A 15,848-nucleotide genomic window follows, 5' to 3' on the forward strand; every position below is an offset into this window, starting at 1 on the left:
ACTGCACTGTAGCTGATTGCACTGTAGCTATTGAGCTCCACCAATTTGTCATTGGTTGTGTTGACATAACCTGGAGAGCCATTGTGTTAAAAGAGAATAACAACCATAATGAAGATCTCTATCCAAGGCTACATATCTGATCGAGGGCCTTTAGAGATCAAACGGCCAGTCAAACTTTCAGCATTCCACATAACGTCTCTTTTGATGTCCTTGACTACCCCTCTTCAAAGGTATTGTTTTCATATTGCCATGAAAATGTAAACATTATGACCTGTAATCAATTTAGGCATATTCTGATTGCATTTAGGACACAGTGTCCTTTTTAGTGCATTCAAATTACTTATAGTGAGTGTTACATAGTGAGTGTTAGATCCCTGACCACTCTTTGTTGGTGATAGAGGTGAAAAGGTGTTAACTGTGTGTAAAACAAGCAAATCCCTGTATCTCTATGAGATCTATAATCTAATTTCTAATGGCAGTTGCAGATTAAACAGAAGCAAACAGAACAATCCATGCCATTTCCTACTTTCCTGTATTTCATGATGAATTTTAATGAGAAATATATTCAGCAATAAAAAGCGTTTGATCATAAGTTGTCAGTTGATTTAGGAACTATTGCAATGCAAAATGCAAAAACATCCTGAGGAATGCACACCACAACCCTGAGAATGAATGATAGAATGATAAGGATTTACAAGTGAATATAAAAGACCAAAACAGGTCTCTAATAAAGGGGGACAGACAACTGAGGACTATAGGTTACTGTGATACCTCCATAACTAATGCTCACTACTGTGACAAATGAATGAATCAACAATATGTGAATTTATTCTATAAACTAAATCTCAATAATGCCAATAGTTTAGTATAGCTTGCAGTTTGACAGAAATAAGTTTAAGTGGTACATCACCTTGATTCTATTCAGATGGAAAAAGCTATCATCTCATAAATGATGTCTAAAATGTGAAGGAATGTCAGTGATTAGCATAAATGCATGCCCAATCACTTTCCTAGGGAAATTATAGGATACTAATCCTGAAAGGCAGAAAAACATGCTACTTATTAAATCATCTAGTTTTCTCCCTCTTCAGGCTTTTCATGGGTGGTCAACTGTAATCAGTTTACCGTCTGGCTCTTTCTGGGTGTTAACACATCCATTTCATTCGCACAAACAGTATGATCATTTAAAGCACCCATTTAAATTAATCCCCCTCAAAGTTTTACACCATCCCTCAGAAAAAAAACACCCACCCTATTTTAATCTATTGAAACCTGTGTTGTTTTTCCTGAAAATAGGATTTACCCACGATTCTCTTTGCCTGCATCCCCTCCCCAACTTACATGCGTGCACATGCAAACACAAAGACAGACAGACAGACAGACAGACAGACAGACAGACACACACACAGACACACAGACAGACAGACAGACAGACACACACACACACACACACACACACACACACACACACACACACACACACACACACACACACACACACACACACACACTGTATAATTTATAAAGCCTAAGCTCTTTCAATACTCCAAAATGCCAGATAAACTTTTCTCATTTGCCCCTAATTTGGTCACGCAAGATAATGCCAACATCTGAAGGCTTTTTAAACTGCTTTTTAAAATGCATTCCTGAAAGGAGCTGGCACTGGCACCTCTGCACCTTGTCGGCTCCCATAATTATTTCCAATCCAGAGCTAGCCCTTAATGTGCTGATTAATCCAGCCCTCTCCTCGCTGTGAGATGCATTCAGCTCCATTAATTTTTCAAAAACCCCTCGCTCTCTTTCTGGGAGCCCTGCAGATGTCAGGGCTGTGGCAGAGAAAGCCATTAGAAGTTAACACCTCCCACTCCCCAGGGACTGGCATGGACTCTCCCCTTCCTAATCTTAATGCCAAGTACCCGCTTTAGGAACGCCAGCTGCCAAGTCTGGCATTCTCTGAACCTGGACATCACCAAGCACCACCCCCTTAAAAGAACACAGACTTAATTAGGGTAGGCCGACCAAACCAACAAGGGAGAAAAGGGTGTACAGGTTTGAAGTTAAGTCTACTCATAGATGTTATGGTATCACCGACTCTATCCTTTCTGATAAAACTCTTTGAAACAATTGTCCACATTATAGCCTGGCATCCCTAAACAGTGAGAGGAAATTCAAAGATGTTTGAAAGCTGTGTTCCAACCTCCCCTCACTCTTGGGCTTTGTACAACTCCCGTTCTGCAGACTGGTTACAAGCTGTCTCCTTTGAAGAAATACCCCCTTCAACCATCTTTTATCTGCTGATAGGTAGGTGAATGGTGAAAATAAGGATTCCTGGAGACTTGGGATGGAAAGAATAGAAACAAAGACTTCCTCATGTAGGGAAACGATGTCTCTTTTTCCAGTGCTTTTGCCTTTCATCCCAAGCGCTCCTGTCAGACAGAGGGAAGGAGAGCGAGAGCACATATAATATCTTTTAAGAGGCTGCCAGTTCTCTCCCATGCGATAAGCTCCGCTTGAATCACAATGGAGTTTCAGGACCTCACAGTCACCCCACTGCAGGCCAGTGCACACACTCCAGCATACACACCAACACTGATATCCAGACCGCTGTTGAATTAACAAACTGCTGCTCATTAGCAATGCACCCTAGAAAACAAATCAGAAACTCAGTGTTTTCCAAATACTTACAGGGTATCATTTGTTATAATAATTGTGTAGTAATTGTTCTCTTCATGATGCATTCAAATTAAACACTCCACACTATGAGACCCTCAAATATTTCACTCAAAAAGGAAGATGATTATAATTACAAAATAATTATTGTAAAAATAAACTGAAGTGCATATTTCCCTCACCCCTCATAATACAAAAAAAAGGCATACCATAACTCCCTCTAAACAAAAACAGTGTCAAATTCATGACCTTTTTGAATGTTAATGAATGTGAAGTGTTAAAATGTCAGAATCCTGTCCAGTTATGATAACAGTGCAACTTCTGTTTACACTGAGCACGCTCCAGCTGGTAAAACCCAGAGTGTAGCCTCATTTACGTGCTAATGTGGGAAGGGAGATAAAGGATGGAGGAGTGATCACACGCCATGTCAGAGAGTCACCCTTTGAACCATCCCTCATGTGAGTGAAGAAGGGAAAATTAAAGAGCCTAAATAACTCCTTAAATAGGTTACAGATAGCTAAATAATTGCATAATACCTCTATATTATACCTGCAAATGTGTGAGAACAGTATATAAGGTCTATGGAATGTTTTAGAGCCAATTGACATTTCTGTGGACAGTACTTAATGATAAGTTATTGAAAGAACTAAAAGGTCCATCACAAATAACTGGGTACATTTTCATATGCATAAATGTTCATGTTTGGGTGACAAACCATGATCCAGTAGGTGAGTGAAGAGAGCTCTGTATTGGGCCCCTGTGAAGTTCACTGTGCAGCACAGGACATGGGGATTGTATTCATGGCTTTATCATGTACTCTTGCTGTAAGTCCTGCTTTATTACATGTGCAGCCCTCGGAGCAGTAATGCTCAAAGAACGGAGCGATTCACAAACCCACACTATGGCTTTTAGCTCTGCAGAAGTTTTAACTAAATGTTTTTTGACTAATGGGCATAAATGTCCTCAGCTACTCAGTGACCTCCCCCTCTTGCTGCAGCCGTCCTGCTAACAAGAAGAGCCAGGCAGGCCACATTAGTGGTGGGGTGTTAACCATTCCCACATGCTGTGGAAATATTAAAGTAATGCACCTGTAATTTTTCCTCTTTTTGCTAATGTTTTACATGCTTCTTTAGAGTCTGTGTTACTGAGTCTCAAAGCTTCTGGCGGGCCTGTGGTCACAGTTTGATACCTGCCTTTCGGTTTCATCTACACCTGCTTTAAGTTTTACAGAAACAGACTACTTTGACATATAGAGGTTTACACAACGTATCTAGATAAGTTATTTATGGTAATCATCACAGATATTACAGAAACTGTACCTCCCTCTGTAGTCTACTTGGGTTAATTTCATCTACATGGTCATCTACATCCTAACATCAAGGTGATAGTTTTGCATCACTTCACATTCATTAATATGCTGGTTTATGGAAGGTAATACAGAATACAGAATGTAATACAGAAGTGCTAACAATACCATTAAGTTTACTTAAATAGAGTAATTTAACCAGGCTATTGATTAATTTAGTTCTAAGCATAAATTGTTGGTCTCACTGCACAGGCAGATTTCCCTTTAAACAGTTATAAGTGTTCCAAATTATTAGATGACTATCCAAAAACCTATCCAAAAATAGTAGTGAGCAATGGCTAAGAACAGCCAGTAGATTTGAATGATTGGTTTCCTCTGTAGGCCCTCTGTAACTGTATACCTATTGAATTGTTACAGGGTCAAAAGCTCTTAAATTACGCTAATATAATGGAATGTACAGTATTGTCTGAATACTGTATTTCTTCCAGAAACCAAACAAATCAAGTAAGCCTTTGTAAGCCTGAGTAAGAAAACGAGCATCACACCTTTGCAACCCTCTTTACAACCATTTATAATAGCCCGCATATAAGAGAATAAACAAAATAAAAAAAATAAAAAAAATAAACCTCAATGGCTGGAGTTCAGAGTGAGGGCAGGCCCTATTGCGACAGAATTGCTTTGAGTGGTGGATCGGCATTGCAGGAATTTTTTAATTTCCTGTTACTCCATAATTCTGTTCTCGTTAGGTCCTTGGACAACATCCTGTGCTGTGCGTTGTCTGATCAGTTCAATCCATTGGACAGACGCAGGGGAAACATGCTTTAATCCCCTGCCATTGGTCGGCGACATGGTGGCCCTCTGTGAACTGACTGCCTGAGGCTTGTGGTCTAGGATGCAAAGGGGCGGGACCAAGGCTCAGTGATGTCACACTTGGGACATCAGCCTACCTCACCCTCTCAATAGAAGTGATCATTTAATCCTCCAGGCTTTTTATGAGCTCATGGTGATAAACTGGAATGATTCAACCGCCTTTTACTGAGGAAATAAAGAAAACAGTCACATGAGAAGCAGAACGAAGCTGGCGGTAAGTGGTTTACAGTGGGGGTGTTGACTTCCAGGCCTTCAGGCCAGGAGCTAGTGTGTCTGCTGGCTCTCTCCCCCTCCCTCTCTACCCCTCTCTCTTCATGGCAGTTTAGGGTCAAATAAATCACCTGCCATTACAGGTGCTGACCTGTTGTTTATTAGTAAACGCCTGAGGACAACCTGTGAAAGCAGGAGGACGAGACAGCAGGAGGGGTTAGAGCACTGAGCCTGGGCCTTGAAGTTGATTTAGCAACCCTGCTTGGATGCTGCTGTTGTACCCGGTAGAAAAGAACAGCAATAAAACGTGATAGTGACTGATGTAAGTGGGTGTCATAAGTGTACTGTAAAGAGGGAAGAATGTGCCGTTATGAAGGCATAAAAATACAAAGGCTACCTGTTTTGTGTTGCATGTCTGTAAATCGATGTACTCTGGAAGAGCACAGAAGGAATTTCCAACTGTTTTACCATTAGTCTATAAACCCCCCCCGAAAAGACACATGCAGCCTATTTGATACTTTACTTCTCCATCCAAAAGTCTACAATAAATCAAACTTTAGATTTTTTGCCATTTACATTTGTCACATATTGGTCAGAACTGATACACAACCAAACAACCAAAATAAACACAAGAATCCTTTCAGTCTCTTTGAGTGGTCAAACTATCATGGCAACTGGTCTCTCTGTAAGTAAAAACAAACAGTACCTAATGACACTTTTAGCATTGCTTCATCACTGACAACAAAGATGCACACTGAGCTTCACCAGAGCAATAGTCAGCATACAGTATATATCCACTGAAGCAGTCCTGAGTGTACATGGATTGACAGCAAGGCCTTATCTCTACTTCTCTAATAAATGACACTATTGTCTCTTCACATTTGACTTACTCCCCTGAAGCATGTAAGCATTAAGCTTGAAAGAGAGCAAAGCGCCAGAGGCCTTTGCAGAACACTTGCAGAACTACAATTCAGAAATGACTGGCACCCTCTCATACTGTAGAGGTAAGTCAACCTTAAACATTTTAAATTAAAATAATGACTGTCTAAACATTTATCCTCTCTGTGTTTCTGTTTACATATGCTTTTGTCTAGACAGTGTTTTGCAGTAAAGCTGGCAAAACAACATTAGCCTGCAAGAGCGGAGCGAAATATCGGTATCAAATGATGTCATCTCCCCATGTAATGTAAAGCTAAGATTGAGAGCGATCAATTAGGATTTGCACTGGAGCAGAAAATAGCTTATGACAGTGCTAAGGTGGAGGAATGTATGAGGAAAAATAAACTTTGCCCCAGACTCTCTCTCTCATACCTTTGCAGGTTCACAATGCTGCCTGTCTTCATGCATTTCTGTGAGTGAAACTACAAAAAAACAAATGTTTTTATCCAAATTTGTTATAGCTACTGAGATACTAAAAGTAATTTCATACAATTGCAATTTTGATGCATTGGTTATGGTCTAAAATTCCTTGCTTACGCTCATCACATTTAAAAAGTGACATTTACAGGGTAAGTGTAGCATGGTAAAGGCTTATATAAGCCATCAGACCACTGTGTAGACCTTTTTAACCTCACAGGGAGAAAGGAGTTACATTTGGGTACAAATAAAGTGAGGCCGTAGTGCTTCATCAATCAGGCTTGGCCCGATCTTGTATTGACATGGTACAGTCTAGCAGTACTGTATAGCAGGTTACTCTGGAGCATTATTTGACATATCCATACAATCAGAGCATTCCATCACTGGCAAATGGGGAGTGAATTTAGACTGGACTTTCAATCCCAAAACCTAAATTAACATTACAACCCCAAATACATGAGGTCATAATCATATATCTATGATATAAGAATATCTGCTGCATTACATCCACTCTCCATTTTCCCACTGCTCTATAAGCGAGTTAAGTTCCTGCTCATGGTCACATCTGACCTGCTCCAGCAACTCCAGCAGCGGTTCCCTGTGATTGTGTGTGACCATCAGGGCATACCAAAGTCTAGCTCTACTAAACTCCCACTCCTCCCTCCATCTCCCATCCATCTCAGTTCAAGAAGCAGGTGAGCAACTCACTGCTCTACTCCACCCCCTGCTGAGTAGGACCCACCCTCCCTTGCCCAAACACTGACCTCTGGACAAATATTCCTGTTTTTTACGTCATTTCCTGAGTTCAAAAGGGCAGCTTTGACATGAAAACAGAAAAACAAAAATAAAAATGTGATGGTTGAATGCGTAGCAAAGGAATGTAACAAATCCTTACCAATATCCTACCTTCTCTAGGGGAAGGAAGCTGCAGCATTCAGGAGACACAGGGAGTAGGGCCTTTCTCTCTGAACAGTGCCGCAGAGATCTGACAGCACCACTAATCTCTCAGCACCACAGACAATTGCTGAAGTCACTGGAATGTACAATTACATAATTAAGTGTTGAACTACTATTGATAATGTCCAATCTGAATAAGAGTTTAGTTAGGGATTTAATTTGTTGTAACTTATGCATGGAAATGTAATGACTAGATAGAATATCATTACAAGCTAATCAAATATATTACCAGCTCAAAGTAAAAGTATTTCTTTGATCGACGCTCAAAAGCTTTGTCTACCGTATATACATAGAACACTTCCTGTGATGCATGCTGTAAAGTTGTGAGCGGTCCTTATTGCAGGTGAAACACATTGACAGCTCATGGCTTGTTTGTTGTTGAGAAAAGGTTGAGACATCAGGGTTGATGGGCAGGTTTAATAAGTCTGGGAGTTGAGATGTCACCCATGGGCAGTGCCCTAGGCAAACAAGGTCTTATGGGTGCCTCAGGATTCCTGGCCTATAATGAATGTCTTTGTTCAATTTGTACTTTAGACATGGGAAATATGTTCAAGCTTGACATCTTCTTGTAATCCCAACGTAATGAGTGTCAAAAAATGAAGGCAATTCCAAATACCTTTTGGCATCATCTGTTAATGTTGTGTCATGCCGACAACCCAGCCACAGGTGTCAATGAAAATTGTAATGCTCTGTAAAAGTGGTATGTGTGACAGGTCTGTGTTGAGACACAGGAAACTATAATTCCCCAAAACACCATTTTCATAACTATACAACTATTTAGTAACTATTGAAGGAGTAATGTATTCAGGCCTACGTCATGTTTGGCCAATGACTAGCCAAACCTGGACTGAGGATTGTTGATACAATATGCTGTTCAAATGGCTTGTATGTTTACCTATACCTTGGTGTGTCTTGGTACACATACTGTATGTCATGAAATTGTTGTGGATGATATTAATTTTGACACACTTCTCTAAATGAGCAGTGCTTCATTTCAATCAATAAAAAAATGGGGCCAAAGCCTAGGCTTTGCCGTGTCTGGGTTTGTATGACCTAATCAATAACCTACTTTAAAGTACATCACATTTCTACGACTATGTCTGTGTAGATCACAAGACCTCATGCTTGTCTTCCCCTGTTTTTTATCTATCCTATTTGAGGGGAGGCGGGGTAGACTCCACAATGCTAAATGCTGTTAATCCTGGCCTAAGGCCTCAGACAACAGAAATACAAATTTGCGGCTGCCTTAATTACCGGATTTCGAAAAAACAAACAATAACCCTGCCTTAGATAGAGATGCTGGTGGAAAACAAATAACCTGTGGGCTTTCAGATGGTTATCTTCATATTCTTATGTCTTACGTAGGTAGATTCATATGCAAGCAACTTCTCAAACACTGTAGAAGCAAACGTATTGTCTCACTTTCACCAGTATATATAATGATCATGTACTACATATATTTATACATTTTGGATCATTCATTTAACTATCCATGAAAGTACCATTGTAAGCAACATGTTGTCTAGTTTGAAAAGACTGTGAGCTCACTTGTGATTGGGAGATACATGGAACAAGGTGTGTGTGTTTAACGCATGAGTACAATTTCTCTGAGTACAAAGATCTGCTCTGTTCTACTCTGACCACCCGAGTATTGCAGCCTGGCTTTTGAGGTTTTGATTATATTTTATGACTCCTAATTGTGACTGCCCTGGCATGGTGGTGGTTCCATTTCATCTGGTGGATGAGGGGTGGCCTTCCCTCTGATTGGGGCAGCTTGGCTGATCAGCAAATGCAGTCTGCTGACCTGCTCCTCCACAGGACGGTGAGGGACACGTCTCAAGTTCATCCTCCCCTTGGGTGGTACTGGTCTCAGCTTACTTCCACCTGTACACGGAGGCCAGGTTCTCCCTTCACCCCTCACCCTCCATCTCCACTGTTAGTCCCAGCAGAGACCACTTAACATACCCCACTGCACTCCTCTTACTGCTGTTAAAAAAAACAAACTTGCAATCATTTACCAATACATGTTTACATGCCTATGAAGAAAATAGTGAGTCATTTTGCAACATCTTAGTATTGACTGTTGAATACCTCATAGGACTTTCCAGGTTTTCCATGAATTCACAAAAAATCCCAAATATGGCTTGGCCTTTAGTTTTCGATGAACATAAGATCAGGATTTATAAGTCAACCTGCTTAGGTGCAGTACTTTAAGTTTCTTTAAGTCCAGTGGCTGTTGCTCTCTTCAGGTCGTAACATAAGAATGTGATTCTAACCTTTTATTAAACTGCAAATTCCTGATTGTTTATATAACCCCTGAGTGACTTTTCAGATTCACATTTGTTCTTCAGACCTGCATGTGCTGTGCAGTGGAAAATGGCTGCCGCATGACCAGTTCGTCTTTGATGCAATAATGAAAACAAATGAATGTAACATGATAATATATTGGGGAGGACGGCAGTTTCAAAGCTGACATCACAGGGAATTGAGGTGCAACTAGGGAAACACTAGGCTATGCTTGTCATCACTCTGTACATTGTCTCCAACCCAAATGATTTCATACAGTTCACTTCAGAAAATGAATCTCCTTGAGGGTTCAATAAATTAACGAATATGCACGACTTTATAATGCCTTTCAAAAGCAATCATGAGAGCATGAAGAAATAAAGTGCTATCCAACACAGTCATGTTGTAAATTGGTTCACAACTTTGTGAGTATAGTAAGCACAATAGGTAACTGCTAACTGGGAAGTAAATACATTAGAAGTATGAATGTTAAGACTCGTAAATTACAGAAATTGACTATTTCCATCTGTTGTTTCCATAGTGTTTGCTAGACATGATTCAGATTATGGTGCTCTAAACATAGTCATATGACCCAATTTTTCATATTCTAATGGAGGTGTAGTACTTAATCCTCTTTATTTCCATAAACATAATTTTATCTTCATACACTTAGTATTACCTGCCATTTATGTAGGCTCATAGTTATTTTACATAACATCACTTGTTGTTCTCATAAGGAAATCTGGCGGTATAATAACACTCCCGCAGGAGAGTAGCAGCTTAATTCAGTCTTATCACTTTTGGTTGTCTGGCTTCGAGTCAAGCCGAGGTCCAAGAGGTGAAATGAGTTTGGCAACCTTAACTCCAGGCGCGACAAGAGAACACACATCATGGTACAGTTAGTGGAAAAAAGAGAGGGAAAATTGCCTGCATAAGCAGGAAAGATAGAGTTTCATCATCATCCCACTAAAAACGCACACTCGTCTTTGGCAGACTTCAAACACTTAATCGGCCATCATTTTTCAATGAGCCCCAGAGGAGCACATTTTAGTGCTACACCAAAAAGTCTGCTCCTTTGTGCTTTCTAATCCCTCACGGTTATGCATCATGGGGAGGCACTGGTCGTTTCCTCAGACAGAGGTTAACCCCCAACTCCAGACAGCTAGCACTACTTCAGGCCTGTCCCCACTCCCTTTCTCAGCTGCACCCACATCATCTGTATTCATTAGGATAGACTATTTTTCTATTGGAGCTGCACTCAAATTGAGATTGCCTTTTGATCTGAGGATGGACAAAATGCAATTGAAATATGATATCATAAATGGCCTTCTCATCTGCCTCATTAGGTGCTATGAAGAGGTTTCACTGGCCCCTGGGTTGAGCCCTGCCCCTTCTGGCCTCATATCACATATGTGACTGCCTCACTTCAGAAGCACACCCCACCCCTTAACCCCTGCATCACTCTCTAACCCCCCACCTTTTCCCAAGTTCAACAACTTAAGACGCAGTGCATGGAAAAATTATATGTAGGAAAGCCAATAATCTAAACAGCACTTAACCTGGCTAGTGGAGGAGCGTATTTGTGTGATGAGAAAATCTCCAGGCTCTCACTCCGTCTCATTAATGAGAAAAGATGAGCGTTCCCCACCGCAATTAAGAGTCAATCTCCTGCATTAACTCACCGCCCCGCGGCCACACACACAGCACAAAGACAACAGGCCGTCCCCTGTCACTCATTTCACAGGGGTGATCAGTAAGAGGGGCTCAGTGTGTAGAGCAAATTAGATGCTCTGTCCTGAGTTCACCTGGTGAAACCTAAACCTGGAGAAAATTATGTTGTCAGGCTCCTGGGAGTAAGCCTGTTGTTTTATCACTAACTTCTGTTTGCCACTTGGGATATATTTTCCCAGTGATCATTTTATTATCAATGAAAGTCAATTTGAATTACAGAATGAAAAAAAGTCTGAATCCAACTCCTATTGGATCTGTGGCTTGCGGATGTTTGTTTTTTTAATCATACATTTGCTTTTCCCCATAAGACATGCAGTCTCCATAGTATCTGACACTCTTTGAAATTGTGTTATACCAGATTGAAAGGCAGGCTTGGAAGGCTCACCATTGTGATTTGAAAAGCAAACATCATTAAGTATACTAAGAGCAATATACATCAAATGAGATTACTGCAACAATCAGAGGGAGTAGAATGCCAGGCATGGTTGCCTGAGTATCAACAAACAGGCAGAAATATTTAAAAGAAATCACATTGACATGATTAGCAATATAAGGTGCCCTAAACAAATTAAAAAAAATGTCCAACACAGTGCTGGGATGAAAGGTAAAGTATTACTATAAGATGCATCTTCAAGGAACTCCCTCTAGTTTACAGTAAAAGGGTTGAATGTCGTTGAATGGCTTGTTGCTGGTACAGGATGTAAGGGTGTGTGTGTATGTGTGTGTGTGTGTGTGTGTGCGTGCGTGTGTGTGTGTGCATGCATACGTGTGTGTGTGTGTGTATGTGTATGTGTTTGGGTTGGGGGGTGTTTCAAGAGCCTAAAACAGAGAGGGAAATAAGAGGGGAAGAGGAGGTGGGAGAGACATAATGAGTGACATATTGTGAAATCTTTACCTACAAAGCAGAGTCTTCCATGCAAATGAGACTTCAACTCCCCCTAGATAAGGATCTGTTTGATGGGACACATGCGGAATATGAGGCAGTTAATTCCCTCATTAGTATTCCACAGAGCTGATTGGCAAAGACTAGGGAGAGCCAGCCGGAGAACACGTCTGCAAACCCAATATTGATTTGTTTAATGGTGTCAGGGAGTCAAAAATCACAAATCTCCTGTCAATTGTTTATGAGGCTTTTAGTGGGTCAATAGATGCCCCTCACTTAATTAATACCTCATTATGGATATGTGATTATATACTTGAACTGTTAATGGGGCCCTGCATTTTAAAGACCTTAATAATAGGTGTTTTGACAAATACAGTGGGGAAAATATGATATCTGATGAGTCTGAGTGTGTGTTTGTTGATTTGAGACTCTTTGTTTGTTTATTCCCCTTCCGCGTTATCTCCTGCTCTGCTTGTACTCGTGGTTCAGAAGTGTTTTTCAAATGCTATTCATCTTCCATTGGGCATGCTTGATGGTACATACTGTATGCTGTCATTTATGTATTTCCATGTGAAACAAAACCAAGATACTACACAATCTGACCAGCCCATAAAAATATGTCTAGTGACTATGAATTTATGAGGAGACCTTAACCAAATGGTCATTCATTCATATATTTACCAGTCAAAAACAAAATCATGTGCCAATTTTGGTCACACTTTAGATCAAGTTGCCCCAATACCTATGTAGTAACATTGTAATTAGTCTGATAATAACATTGTGTTAACATGTTGGCAGATTGCAAATGGAGTTGAGCGGTTTGTGTTGTTGCACAAGTGGAATAAGGAACAGTCCTTATTCCATTTGTGTAATAACATAAACTGTCCAATTCCATCACTATGCAATTACAAACCAACATACTCTGTGACAGCATGTGAATACAATGTTATTATCAGTGTCATTACACAGGTATTGGAGCAACTAAATGTGTGTGAGTCCATTTCTTTCTTCTTTTAATAACTCCATTGTTTATAATATCTGTTCAAGAACGTTAAGAGATGTTGAAATCATCATCTGTGGAAAAGCCATCCAAACAATCCCCTGAAGTGGTTTTCAGCACAACACTGGATCCATGAAAAGAGCAGGGGCTGATGTTCACCTAACAGAGCACACATGGATGATTTGAAGGGCTCCCTATTTAAAGGCCCATAAAGACTGTGATAATGGCACAGGTTTATGAGGACTCAGCCCACTGAGACAGGCTGTTACTGCCGGGGCTGCAGTTGTTGTTATTTCCACTGTTCCTCGATGGCCACTAAAGCGGAAAAATGGATCCCCACTTTGGGCTGAAATATGAAGCTGGGCTTATTCTCCCTCTCTTTCTCTTTTTGTGTGAAAAGCACCCAGGCATTTGCCTGCATGGTTATGGAGTTAAATGCTCAGCTCTATGCCCAGGCTTCCACACGTTCTCCCTCCATTTCATTCCCCTGACAGGATTAGCAGGTCTCCAGTGTTAGAAATACATTAAGTGGACCTTTGCAGCCACTTATTATGCCTGATTATGCAGCTGGAATGGGGAAGGTAGCCTGTGTTTGTAGTTAAATAACTTTTCAGATGCTTTTTTTATAGCAACAATCTTCAAAGCATGAATGGGTCAGCGGCTCAGGCACAAAGCTAAGATTGATTTCCACCCTCCTACTCTTTGTTCCCGTGGTTTAAAGAGGACAGGTTCTGGTAAATTAGTTTGTCCGTGTTATTAATGGAACAGCCAATTAGACTCCCATAAAGCAGTGTCATGGCAAAACAATGCTTTTATACAGCCTTCCCAAGCAGTGGGTAGAGAAGAGGGGCCATCCAGTTAATTAAATGGTTAACTTATGTTTTTTATTTCAGTAAAAATAGCATTAAGCACCATCTGGGCACCATGCCACCATACAGGTATGATGTCAATATACTTGAATTACAACAGATAGTCTCAGCAGCCATTTTCCATTTTCCTTCAGATTTCTGCTCACTGTAATATTAGGTACCACAGAATGATGCATTCTGGGATCCTCTCATATCCAAAACGCATTGTGTTATGTCTCCAGCCCCAATACGTGCCTAATGTCAGCTACTCTTGTTTAGACAGCTGGGACAAAACAACTTGAGTGTTTCAACTTAAAACAAGTGGACAATTCAGCTATGTCTGAGAAACTTTCCATGAAATCAATAGTGAAAGTGAGTTTGACAGAAAAGGGGAGGAAAAGAAACCTGGTCAGGGTAAAAAAGAACAGAAAACAGTGTAGTATACGGTGCACAGTTCTGTGTGTGTGTGTGTGTGTGCGGAGAGAGAGAGAGAGAGAGAGAGAGAGAGAAACAGAGAGGGGAGAGGAGAGGAGAGGTTGAGGGTGTGTGTGTGAGTGAGTGTGTGAGTGTGTGAGTGTGTGAGTGTGTGAGTGAGTGAGTGAGAGAGATCCTTAAAAAAATGAAGTGATGGTGTAATGCCACCAAATAATCAGTGGAAATTACAGGGAGGCTGGCGTAGTGTCAAGTCTGACAGTGCTTAGTTTGAGGCTGTCCAGAATTAGAGAACATTTATTGTGCCTCCAACAATGAAACATGATCCCATTTTCCTCTACTCTGCTTGCATTTAAGTTATTTTCTGTAAAGCGCTAACATTTGCCTTTTTGTTATTCATTCATTATCTCTGACAATGTAAATGACTCATCACATATAAAATCACTCCCTAAGGTGAACAGAGACCCCGGGCATGAAGTGAATATATCATGGGCATTTAGGTAATGGTCAAGTTTGACTCCTGGCTGAAAATTCCTGTTGTAAAAGAACGCACCAATGGGAAAACAGATGGATGTTATACTTGGCCATTTCCTGACCCAATGGATAAAGCAGCAATTTATGGCAATTATCCATGTTATGGATGATACCAATGCAAATGAGTAATACTGCCAGAGGTGATTGGGATGTGCTGTAGCTGACTTTCTATTATCATCATACTGTATTACTCCATCCCTAAAACCAGCTTGGATTACAACAAGAGACTAGTTTATATTATCATCATACTGTATTACTCCATCCCTAAAACCAGCTTGGATTACAGCAAGAGACTAGTTTATATGCAATATCATTACAGAATGAACAAAAATATCATTGATGTTATTATAACAGTTTAGAAGCAAAGGCCTGTCTTGTCCTGGGAAAGCTGGGCGGCAGTGAGGTTGGTACAATAGGAAGGGTTAGCTTTTCCTAGGAGATCAGCTGACACAAGTGATCCGTTATTTCTCAGTGGAGAGGTCAGGCACATAGGGCCTCCACACATCACACACCTCAGGCCATGAGCACTCACCAACGCCCACCCCATCCCCAGCCAAGCCCCACCACATCTGGCCCCAAAGACCCGGGACGTTTTCTTTCCTGATTCAAAATGTACCAGTGGTTCCCATTTAACACCTGTTCGCCCTAATTTCCATTCTGGGGGACACTGTGGATTTCACATCATTTATCACTTCCTAAAGTGCTTCCACATGTGCACTGCGTTTCCCAGTGTTCAGGATTCCTGCCTCCGGCCAACCTTTTCCA

This window comes from Argentina silus (genome assembly GCF_951799395.1).
Source record: "Argentina silus genome assembly, chromosome: X".
Taxonomy (NCBI): Eukaryota; Metazoa; Chordata; class Actinopteri; order Argentiniformes; family Argentinidae; genus Argentina; species Argentina silus.